The sequence below is a fragment of the Perca flavescens genome, chromosome 20 (genome assembly GCF_004354835.1).
Source record: "Perca flavescens isolate YP-PL-M2 chromosome 20, PFLA_1.0, whole genome shotgun sequence".
NCBI lineage: Eukaryota > Metazoa > Chordata > Actinopteri > Perciformes > Percidae > Perca > Perca flavescens.
In genome coordinates, this window is record NC_041350.1 from 18,501,250 (window position 1) to 18,513,675 (window position 12,426).

At 41.3% G+C, this 12,426-nt stretch overlaps 1 protein-coding gene across 4 annotated transcripts in view; it reads right to left on the reverse strand.

Annotated features, from left to right (window-relative positions):
- msrab (methionine sulfoxide reductase Ab) overlaps nt 1-12,426 on the reverse strand; it is a 54,283-nt gene that overhangs the window by 37,095 nt on the left and 4,762 nt on the right. The window lies entirely within an intron of this gene.

The following is a 12,426-nucleotide window of genomic DNA, read 5'->3' on the forward strand; positions in this document are numbered from 1 at the left end:
CAAAATTGTATAAAAGACACATTTATCATGTTTGGAGACACTTTAAATTTTTCTGCTCTTTACATATGATTATCAGGTTGGTTAGGTCGTATCTGTTAACAAATAAAAGCATCTGCTAAAATGACACGTAACAAATGCCAAACTCATAAAACGCAATCACCTTAATAAGTAATATAGTTGTCTTTGAGTTACCTGGTCAGTCAATGGTATCTTTAATAAAGGCATACTAACAACATTGAGGTCAAAAACCACAACACTACATGCTGTCATCTTCGCTCTTGTCTAGATGTGCAAACTGATGCCTAAAGTCTTCAAGCAAGTCATATCATTCATCTTGACAACTGTGCAACACTGAAAGTTGATGTCCGGGATGTGTCTCAGTGATCAAAAGCTGGATATGCTCTACATTCAGTTATAGATGGAGCCAAAGCAGTAATGTGAAAGCAATGAGGGTGATTCTTTCCGTGTGGGAACTTCTTGTGCATGCTCTGAATCAGCCAGTTTACCAGTAACAAAGAATCCAGGGTATTGTTCCTATCCTGCAAGCCAGAATAACTTCAGACCCTGCTGCAATACCCCCTTTCCCCCCTCTGTCTTCCGCTCTCTTTTCCTTTCTCTCTCTCTTATCTGCTAGGGAAATGAAGCTCAATCACCTGCGGAGGAGCTGAGGGCGGCACAGGGGACTTTGCAATGCAAATGCCAGGTAATTACCCGAAAGCTCGGAGAGTGGAAGCACACAGATGAAAATAGAGCAGGCAGAGAAAGAGAGAGAGTGAGAGAGAGAAAGAGATGAACCAAACACTGGGTTCACATGCCTGTTGATGCAGGATGATTGGGGTGTTTTTGGGGTGTGTGGGGATGTAGGAAGAGGAAAGGGGAGAGGGGAGAGGGGAGGAGGGGACAAAAAGGTGATGAGAAGCACAGGGATGGATAGGAACCACGTACATACATACAGAGAGCCCACGTTGTGTGTGTTAATTTTCTCTCTGTGTGCGCCTGTGAATGTATGTGTGCGTTCCTTTAACAAATGATCAATACATTTAGTATTTTCCCGAGTCTGTGACGGAGGACTTTTAATTCAGAAGACTATCTGTAATGAAACCAGTTGTTTTGTGTGAGTGCGATAGCAGTTTGAGTAGAAGTATGTGTGTGTACACTTGCATGCATAAGTGTTTGCGCATGGGTGCTTGTGTGCACATAGGCATGTGGGTGCTCTCTAATGGGCACTTGTGTATGTAGTGTATGTTTGTGCATGTGGTGGGTGATTGCATGTGTGTGTGTGTGTGTGTGTGTGTGTGTGTGTGTGTGTGTGTGTGTGTGTGTGTGTGTGTGTGTGTGTGTGTGTGTGTGTGTTGTAGCGAAGGATTTAGTGAGTATGCCAGCTTGCAGCTGTTTGATTGTCAGTGAGTGAGAGTCAAGAGATGTGCAGATGTGAGTATCAAAGAGATTATGAAATGACCTGGAAATAAACACTGCAGTAGATGTGAACCGGGTATCGTGGCATTTTAAGCCCTCTGTGTGTTGAGAGGTGGCTGAAAAGCTGTATGGTTGTGTTCGTTTAGACCGTTAAATGGAATTCTTTTAATGAGCCAAAATGCTTATTTGTAATTCAATACAGGACTCTAGCGTTTGTTTGTTTGATTGTTTGTGTTTATGGAAGATAATAACAAGCAAAAGTGTGACTCACAAGCAGTTTGCACCTTGACTCAATAGCTGCCTCTGATTAACATCTGAACAGAACAGGAGCCAGCCAACCAGAAAACTGTTTTGGCGATTTAGTGTAATTGTGGCTTCGCTAAAGTCTCACTTCGCCTAATTAGAATAATAAATCATGCCGCCTCGTTGTTTTCAAAGGGCCCTCCATCGTCTCGCCGAAGCAGGTGGGATTGTGGGATGGTGTGAAAAAACAAAGGGTTTGATTGCTCGGCTGAAGCCACAGTCAGTTAAGAGCAATGTGGCGCTCTCCGGGGATTCATATTCAAAATTGAGCCATATCAATTCATAGACCTGAGTAGATGAAGCCAACTTGACAAATTTTGATTCATATGCTGGCCCATGCTTGACTTCACTTGACATAAATCACTTGGCTCATTGGAAAATGGAGAGAGAAGATGGGGGTTGTTTGAATGACATGGAAGGCTAAGGGTAGATTGCATGGTGGTACCTTTCCAAGATGGTTGTTGTGTCTTTCAGTTGTTTTCTCCAGGGAGGTAAATACACATCTGATATGTTATTCCAGGTGACCATGTAATATAACATCCTTCTCTCATTTCAATGAACTTTACTGAAAGAAAATACAAAATCAATGGCAATAAACCTAATTGTAGTCATAAAGAACATTAGACAAATCACATTCAATAATTAATTATAACAGTTGTAACAAATGGGGCTTCAAATTGTGATTATTTGCATTATCAATTAATCTGCAGATTGTGATCTTATATTAATCTGTGAATTGTGTCACTACAGTTGCCAGAGCCCAAGGTGACATCTTCAGATGTCTTATTTTTTTGTCTGACTAACAAAAATATTCAGTTTACCATCCTAGTAGACCAAAGAAATCAACAAATATTCACATTTGAGGAGCTGGAAGTGATTTGGTCTTTTTGCTTTAAAATTGACATCAAAAAATCAATTGACTAATCGATTAATCCTTTTAAACTTTAGTAACCTCAATATCTGTCTTATCTTATGATCATGGAAGTGTATACCATGTGGTAGCAAAACAGAAAATATTGGTCTTAATCATAAATATTCAAAGTCATGGCAAATGACTGTTAACTTGATTCTTTTAACTGTGAAAACTTTCCTCAGTAAAGGAGGAAGAGCATCTCTTTCTCAGCCATTTTCTGTTTAACAGTGATTACAAAATGTACTCCTGTTGGGGCAGCCATTTCTTTTTGTGTATTCCTCTCATTTGATGGTAGCTGAGTCTATTCTCGGGCGGGAATGGATGTGCCTCTGCTTCTGAAGAGATAGTCTGCCAATTTGTAGTCTGTCTTTAGAGCGGTGTAGCATATCGTTTTACTGTGAGTTTTGGATTTGTTATTTCAGTGGTTCAAATAATTACATTTAATTTGTTCAGTGATTTTGATTCATTGTACAATGTTTACAGTGTGAGGGATGATTATGTTGTAAATATGGAGAACTCATGCAACTAAGGGCTTTATAAAGTATTGAAGGGATTATTAGGGGCTAGATTTTAAGTTTAATAGCTCCTTTTCAATAGAAGAATAATAGAAGTTCTGCTATAATTGTTTGGAACTCTTTCTCATGAACCCATTACCTCTTCAGACTATTACATTGGATTAGATTATATTGGATATTAATAAAATGTAATAAACTCACTAAGTCCTACTTTTCAGCTGCAGTTATGTTGTTGGGGACATTACAATTTTTTTTGTAAGACCTAATTGTGTCTAATTTAATAAAATGTCAGAAACATTTTCTTTGGGAGCATTCACTTTCAGACCAAATTTTTCTACAGACGTTCTGAAGATGTTGTAAGGCAGAGGTGGAAGAAGTATTTAGATAATTTACTGAGGTAAAAGTAGCAAAGCCACACTGTGAAACAACTCCACTAAATGTACTTAGGTGAAGTAAGAGCACTCATTATGCAGAATAGCCCCTATCAGTGTTATAGTATTATATTATTGGATCATGAGTATTGACTCATTAACACGTAAGCATTCATTTCACGTTTTATTTGGTCAAGGTGGGGCACATTTGAACAGCTATACTATTGAGTAGTTTAACCTATAACAATGCAGTATAGTTTATAAACTGATTATATGTTTTGAATGTACAATCTTACTCTGAAAAGTAACTAGTAACTATATAGCTGTCAAATGAAGTATTCCCCTCTGAAATGAAGTGGTGTAGAAGTACAAAGTTGCATTAAGATGAAACTGTTCAAATAAATTAAGTAAAGGTACAGTACTTGAGTAAATGTACTTAGTTATTTTCCACTACTGACAAAAGGTTGTATTCTTTGTCTTCATTTTATTGTATTTCACTCTAAAATAACCTTTCTCTGACTTTTCTCTAGTTGTCCTTCCAAATCAAAAATCATCATCATTCCCCATCTGAACATTAGTTGTTGCATTTTTATAACTTTCAGGATGGCACGTAAAGCTTGTATATCATATCACATGCAAATACGGTAGCGGGAGAGGAAAGAGATGAACACAGAGAAAACAAGATGAGATTTGAGCGAGCCGAGTGCAGCTATATAATGCCAGTCCACTTCCTCTCCCTCTCGCTCTGGCGTTCCACCCGTGCTAAGAGTGGCTGGGCTAAGCCACTCTTGCCCTACATACAGCCTAAACAGCAGATTACTGACTGTCCCTCTAATCCCATGCACCAGGGCATGTGCCACTGTCACCATGCACCAACCACCCAATCACCCTGCAGCCACCGTCACAGTGCCTGCTGTTCTGCTAGCTGTGCAACCCCCACCCCGATCCCTAACCTTCTTCCCTGTTTCTGTTTTTGGTCAGTCTTTTCGGATTTAAGGTTTTATTTCAGAATAAGGCACGCTGGAAGTTAAGATATCGAAATACTTGACTCCACTCACATCTCTTTCTCCCTCTGTCTCTCTCTGTCTTCCTTAGCAACACCCTGTCCCATCCTCATCCCCCCCCAACCCCCCCCCCCCCCCCCCCCCCCTTCCCAGTTTTAACCTCCTCATGACCACCTGGCATGGGATAGCTTCCTCCAGTCCCTCAGCCTCACCTAAACCACCAGGTTTGAGATTAGGGTTAATCTGGACCTTGTGTCATCCTGTATCTATTCACTACCCCCACAGCCCCATTCTTCCCTCCCTCCTCTTTACCAAAGAGGCTTTGGTTTGAAATCCTTTATTGTGAACCCCCGCTCCCCTTGCAGTGTCTTTCTGCCTGCTGCCAACTGCAACTTTTCCTCCCGCACCACATCCTCAGCCAATCCTTAAACAGATACTGGTAGAACCTGTTCCCAAGCTATGTTGGTTAAGAGTTGTGAGCAAAGGATTTCTGCATTGTCTTTCTTTTTAGAATACATTTGGAATTAGGCAAGCACATGCACTATGCTAAAATGAAATGCTTGCTTGTATGTGTGTGCATATGAGCATGGTGTAATACATCACTATACTGTACTTTGATGCGTGTGCATACACTTTAAAGACTTGTCATAATGGTGTGCATACAATAGTGTATGTGTGCATTATTGTACAAGTCTAGAAAAATCATACTTCGTTGTCTCAATCACCCAACCCCCAGTGCATTGAGCCAGCCGTGCTCTCCCGCTCCTCTCACCCCGAGGACAGAGTGAAGGCACGGAGGCCCGAGTTGGATGAGGAGACTTCACAATGGGGCAGAGAGCAAAGATGCGTAGACAATGAAGACAAAAAGCGACAAAGATACAAAAGTGCTAAAGCCCCTTTTCATTTTTTTGTCTCCGAAATAAATGGCAAATTCTCCCTCAAGCAAAGTCTCCTTTCTTGAGTTGAAAAGCCAGCAAAAAGCATTTGGCAGACAGAAAATGGTAGAATGGAGAGTAAGAGGTAGCGAGGCAGCGAGGGATGTAGGCCAGCAATAAAGTGTCTTATCGTAAGGGGCAGAGAGAAAGACCCTTGAGCATGAGAACCTGCATGAGTTGGGCGCTTTAATGAGAAAGCGGCATGGAGGATCCGTTGAAATGATCACAAGATGCTAAGCTTATAATGTTAATGTCAAATTCCTTTGGCAATCATAATCAGCCAATTTGTTGAGCACTGTTTAATTTGTTCCGATTACACAGATAGTCTGTTCGCTTATTAAAAAGTCTGAGTACATGTAACATAATGATTATTTATAGGGTTCACTCATATGATTCCCAGCCAGCCAGAGGTTCCACATGGCTCCAAGACACACACACACACACACACACACACACACTGCTTGATGACATTATCGTTCATGTAGCAAACCTTCATGCATAGAGGTAGGGCTGGATGCTAAAGATCTTCTGAAATGGATTAGGAATATGGAATCCCAATAGCAAAACTAGCAGCGAGATGCAGGAGCGACTGGCAGAGCGAGAGTGACTGATTAAATGCGAGAGAGCGGCATAACATGCTGAGAACGGAAAAAGTCAGAGAGTGAGGGGAGAAACGAAGAATGTTCAAAGTGATTGTGCAAGAGTGCAAAATGTCCACAGAGAGCAAGAAAGAGAGAGCGAGCGATGTAGTTAATGGATGTAAATTAATTGCTGTCATGTGGATTCTGATCCCAATAAATCAGGGTCAGTGTGGTCTCCGGTGCCATCACTGCATGGTTGGGAAAAGGCAGGAGGGAGCCTCGAGCTGATCGACACACACACACACACACACACACATACATATATACACAAATACATACACGCATACTGTTATTCACATAAAAAATTGCACAAGGAACATCACATTTTTTGTTCAACATTTGTTGAACAAAAAATGTGATGTTCCTTGTGCAATTTTTTGTCAGATGGAACTTTGTGCATGAATGTGTGCAAATGTAATGTGTATTCTGAGATAAAATGAAATCTGTGCAACCAGAAAAAAAGTTGTGTAATACATGAAATGACATGTAAATAAATGAACAGCAATATAAAATAAAAGTCACCGCAGCAATCCTAACCCGTCGTATAATCTGCCTACATGTGATATTTTGGATCCAGCGTGCTGCGCCATAAGATCCCCTTCTATTAAAAATGCACCTCAAATCCAAACAGAATACCGAATGCCAACCAGCGCAGCCCTACCTGGGTTATAAATGCAATGTGGTCGAATGAATTAGCCATGCTTATTACTGAAAATTACCACTGTGCTTTCTGCTTAACTAGGCTGCAAAATTGATTTACCTTGTTTCCCTATGACCATCACAAAGACATCCTGTTATTTTGAGGGCTGTGGGTATTATTGTTTGTTAATCAGAAAATAGGTGAACCATGTATTTTAATTACAAATCATACAACAGCAATTTAAAAAAAACAAAAGCCTTTAAATAAAAAAAACGTTGCCCACACATTAAAAGAAGCTGCCATGCTGCAACAACACATAATTCGGGGGGGAAACAAAACTGTCAATGCTGATGTTAATGCTTCCATATTTTTTAAAGCATTCATTACACTTTACAGTACAGTATGCCCCATATTATATACACCATGTTTTCTTTGATACTGTATGCCCCAAAGCAAATCACTCATGTTCAAACAATAATATCTGAACATGACAGAAATGGTGCAAAATGGGAAGTAGGTCACATAGCAATTTATTTGACAAAAAGGGATGGGGGTGGGGAACTGGGGCATGGAGTATGCAGAGGCAGCAGCAAAAATGGAAGATTTTTGGGAACGCAGATAAGATTGTGTGTGTTTGTGTGTTTGTGTGTGTGTGTGTGTGTGTGTGTGTGTGTGTGTGTGTGTGTGTGTGTGTGTGTGTGTGTGTGTGTGTGTGAGAGAGAGAGAGAGAGCTTAAAATCGACCTGGAAGTTACAAGCTCATTCAAGAACTGCTTGGTCATTGAGGAATTGAAAAAATGTCTTCTTGCTGACACATGACTTGTGTATACCTACATTTTTTGGTATTAAGTAAATATTACAAACACACACACACACACATCAGAGGCTCCATTGCCCCCACTGAAATTGAAACTGATATTGCAATCACTGGACCATATCAGCACATCTGACACAGAGAATGTGAGCAGCATTGATCAGCTGTCAATGAACTGCCCAGCTACCCCCAACCCCTGGCAAAACCACCCACACACACACACACACACACACACGCACAGTGTGATCTGTGTGTATCGCCACTGATATGTACAGAGTAAATACCCAAAATCCACATAACCTACTGTAAATACATGTATTCCCATGCACAGACCTCCACACACTCGTAAGCTCTCTGGCTTCCTCCTGATCCTGTTTAAATCCCGTCATCACTGAACATTACTGTTGTATGATTTGCAAGTGCACAAAGGCCACATACCTCTCTATTCTCCACTGACCTACAGCGCTAAATGCTACAGTGTATCAGTTGTACAGTTAGACATAGTGCTGATGCAGAGACTCCTTCAGTTGGCTGCAGGTTCACCTACCTATAGGCCAGAATTGATGTGCGATTGCTGAAATATTGAGATATGTTAATGTTTCGGTTAAAAATAAAAGCTTTCAATAAAAATGCTATGTAGTGTTTTACATACAAATAAATTCTGATGATAGGTGGTGATTTGCAAATTTTAGGATAAAAATACAAACATTTGTTTGCACATGTCCTGGAATAAACATTGAATGGAGTTCAATATCTATTCCAGGACATGTGCTAACAAATGTTTGTATTTATGTTTTTATTCAACTGATGCAAAAAGAAAAAAAAAAGATGTATACAGATTAGTTTTACTGACATATAGGGGACATTCTCGTTGTGACACACTTTAATTCTGCTATAAACACGTCGCAATTGGTGGTATTGCAATGTGGAAGTTCCTCACCCAAAGAACGAAAAAAAAGAATTAACAATTCTGCCATTACTTTCCTCTTTTTTTTAACATAATAAAAAAACTGAAATTGAAAATAGAACGTCAGTCATAAAGATTAGTGTATTTTTGATGGCACCTAACTAACACAGGTATCAATCCGTGGGGCATTAGGTTCATGTGGCCCTATTTACACATTGAAAGACGATCTACTGTACATACTCTCGACACAATCTAGACAATCTGTGCAGACTGCACGGAGGATCTGTAAAGCCACATTAACACATGAGAGAGGCTCTAGAGCACCAGTCTTTTCTAATGACTCGATAATCCGACCCAAATGCTGCCTGCTTGCTAATCTCTCCATCAGATTACCGACCTAGGAACGAGCACTGTCTATTTGTCTCGGCCTGTCTCTGTCTTCCTGCCTGTCTGTCTCTCCCAGCTTATCTCTTTGTATAACTCCTTGCGTCTTTCCCTTGTATTTCTCTGTATGATACATTTTTTTTATTTTTGCTCGAGTCTCTGTGATCTTCCTAGCTGCCTGCTAGTAGCGTTGCATGCCTGTTTGCCCGCTCTCATCCTCGAATGTACAAGCTTTTAAAATCCAGAACGGGGTAGCAGGACATCAAAATGCAGTCAGAAATCTCCTTCCTCCCTTCATGCAAACATGTGCAAGGGTAAACATAACCTAACCTAAATGCATAAAAATATACACAATAGAATGCATGAAATTTATGGCATGTAATTTATGCCCATAAATAATAAGGTTCCAGCCTTCTCCAAGAAATAGACAAAACATATTTGACACATATTGGAAAGAGTGGACAAGATTATTCTAAAGAACAAATATAGGAAAAGGGAATTTATTTTCCTTATATTAATACTGCCTTCACTTACATTCTCTCTTAAAATCCATCTACAGTATCCCTCAGAAATGCCAGAAAGGCCAAGCTGTCGTAATCGTTCCACACCAGAGCTCTGCTGCAATGTTATTGTGCATTTCATGTAAACAAATCTAAACTAATGTCCTATTTGTCACACATCAACCATGTCTGATTCTATATATTTACTATAAAACACTGCCGTTATTTTCTGCCTGCGAAGCCCTACAAAATGTCTCTTTGATTTTACAGAAATTTTGTGTGTGTGTGTGTGTGTGTGTGTGTGTTTGGACTGAGCTGCATCTCTGTCTTATATACTGTAGCTCAAACGGCTGTTGACTGTCTGCAAAAAAACTTTTTACATTTAGCTTTTCACAAAATAACAGTTGACGCAACTTATACTAAGTAAACGTGTCTCTGAATTATCCTACTTTACCTGGCAGTTCTTTCAGATTTGGTGACAGAAGGGAGATCCTATATTCCATGACAAATATATCAAATTCTAGGACAATTTATCCCATCAAAGTATGTCATTCTGCATGATATTGAAATAGATATATTACGCTTTTGATAAAACAGAGATTGAAGGGCGAGAAGTAAATCACTACTGGGCAGACATGCAGCCGTTAATCCTGATCCTGTTTACCCTAAAATATACTTTAAGTGTTAATGTTCATAAAACAATTATTGCAATAAATGTTAAGCCCAAAAATTTATTAGAAATATTAAAATAATACAATACAAATATATTGTATTATGACGAAGAGTGTTTCATTTGATTTCATGTGTAAAATGTCATTGCCTTAACTCCGACATGTAGGACTGCGAATGTAATATGACAGCGCTGTAGGTCTAAACAGTTCTAGAAAAAATGGCAAAACTAAGACTGACAGCCAAAAAAAGCAAAGATTTGTGAATACAATGGGATCAATCAAAACATGGACACATAAAAAAAAAGAATTCTCCTTGCATAGATATGACAGTTGTAGATGTCAACACATTTCAAAATAATGAGACAGGTTAGGAGCGGGGATATCAGGACGAACTAAGTGGTGAAGTGAGGCATGAAACGGAAAAGAGCAATGGAGGGCTGGAGGGAGCCAGAGATGGAGAAGGATTAGTGAAAAAAAAGAGGTGAGTTGGGCCCTGGTAGATTCAGCGCTGTTTGTGAACTAGTGTGTGTGTGTGTGTGTGTGTGTGTGTGTGTGTGTGTGTGTGTGTGTGTATGAGAGGGAAAAGGAGAAGAGGAGGGGGGTGTTACTGCGACTGTCCATTTCCCGGGATCAGCTGATGGCCGTGGATGATGGAGCGCATAGGGGTCAGGGGTCAAAGCCTTGCATTGTCAGCCTGGTCCCCTTCTCCCGTGGGGGTTCCCCTCCCTCCCTCGGCCCCCACCTCAATCCATCCCCCGCTGTCTCCTGCACATTTACATACATTTATCAACACTGTGTGTCGGCGTGACTCGCCGGGCGAGAGGATGCACCGCATGCATTACTGCCTGGCTACCCCTGCAGTCTGCAGCGCCGCAGCCAGTGCATCCATCCACCGCATCCACCGCATCCACCGCAAAAGCCATATGTGTAAGCATTTTATATTGTGTTCAGGCACCGGTGCATGACAGATATGTGCATCTGCATCAAATGTGTATATGTGTGAACAAATTTGTGACTGTCTACATGCACATCTGTGTGTGTGTGTGTGTGTGTGTGTGTGTGTGTGTGTGTGTGTGTGTGTGTGTGTGTGTGTGTGTGCAGGACAAGACAGGGCCTCCCATCCACCCCCCCCCCCCAGTATTAGGCTTACCCTCCTCACCCCTCGTCCCCCCCTCCCATTACCACCTCCCCCACTTTGCCTGTGTAATCCCTGCCAGCTGGCCTCGTTGGCTAATCCCTCTGCACTGATCAGCTGGGCCACGCATCCAGTACGGGACAGGACAGGGACAGGGGCAGATAGGGGCGGGACGCTCTGTGTGTGTGTGTGTGTGTGTGTCTGCATGTGTGTGTGCGTGCGTGTGAGGTGGGGGGTGGTGTCAACCAGAAAGCATAAATTGAAGCCTGTGCCTTTGCCTCAGCGCAGTGTGTCTGTGTGTGAGCCAGTTGCCTGTTCCTCCTCGTCCGTCCATCCCTTATCTCTGTCCTTCTCCTCCTTCTCCCTTGGATCCGTATACATATATACCTTCCTGGCTTATATATGTATATTTTACATCTTGGGCTTTTTTGTCTTCCTTTCTGGTGTTGTCTTGAGCAGATCCAAATGGATTTTTCTAATTGTGGCGACTGGGTAGAATTTAGCTGAGTTTTTTTTTTTTTTTTTTTTTTTTTTTTTTTTTCTGCTACCCTCTCTCCTCTTTCCCCTGACTGCATGCGTGACACCTGCCTGCCTCCCGTCCCTTCAGCCCCCTTGTCCGACCATCCCACCACCCCCCTGTGTGCCTGTTCCCCTGCTCTTCCCAACCCACAAGGACCTTCACCGGATGGAGCTGCGCAGTCCCAGCTACAACTACAGCAACAATAACAAAACCGGGACCAAGGACCAGAAGGAGGAAATACTCTGCAGCTCCTCTGCTATTTCTTTGCCTCGTCTTTAGAGAGAAAGGATGTATTTGATCCGAGCAAACTCTATTCTGCTTGTGCTACGGCAGTATTCTATAGGCATAGATAGACAGGAATTGAGCACAGCGGAGAGTTTAAAAAGCGAGGGATTTTAAACGTAACTGTTAGCAGCTTTTCTGGATGTGAAAGTCTTGCATAATGGCAAAAATGCTAAATTTCTCATCTTTTTGCTATCCATCAGTATTTACTCTTTGCTAAATTATGTGTATGTAGTTATTAATCAGTGGATTGAGACTGTTGTTATTTAGATCCTGTTTTCCAATCTGTACATGACTATGGTTACATGCACAGAGTGCAGAGAGAGAGAGAGAGAGAGAGAGAGAGAGAGAGAGAGAGAGAGGAACAGTAGAGAAGAGATGGAGAGTAGGAGGGAGGGAAAGACGAAAGGTAAGATAACGACACAGCTATACCAACTGTAATGAAGAACTGCTTGGTCTGATTAAACCATACCAAG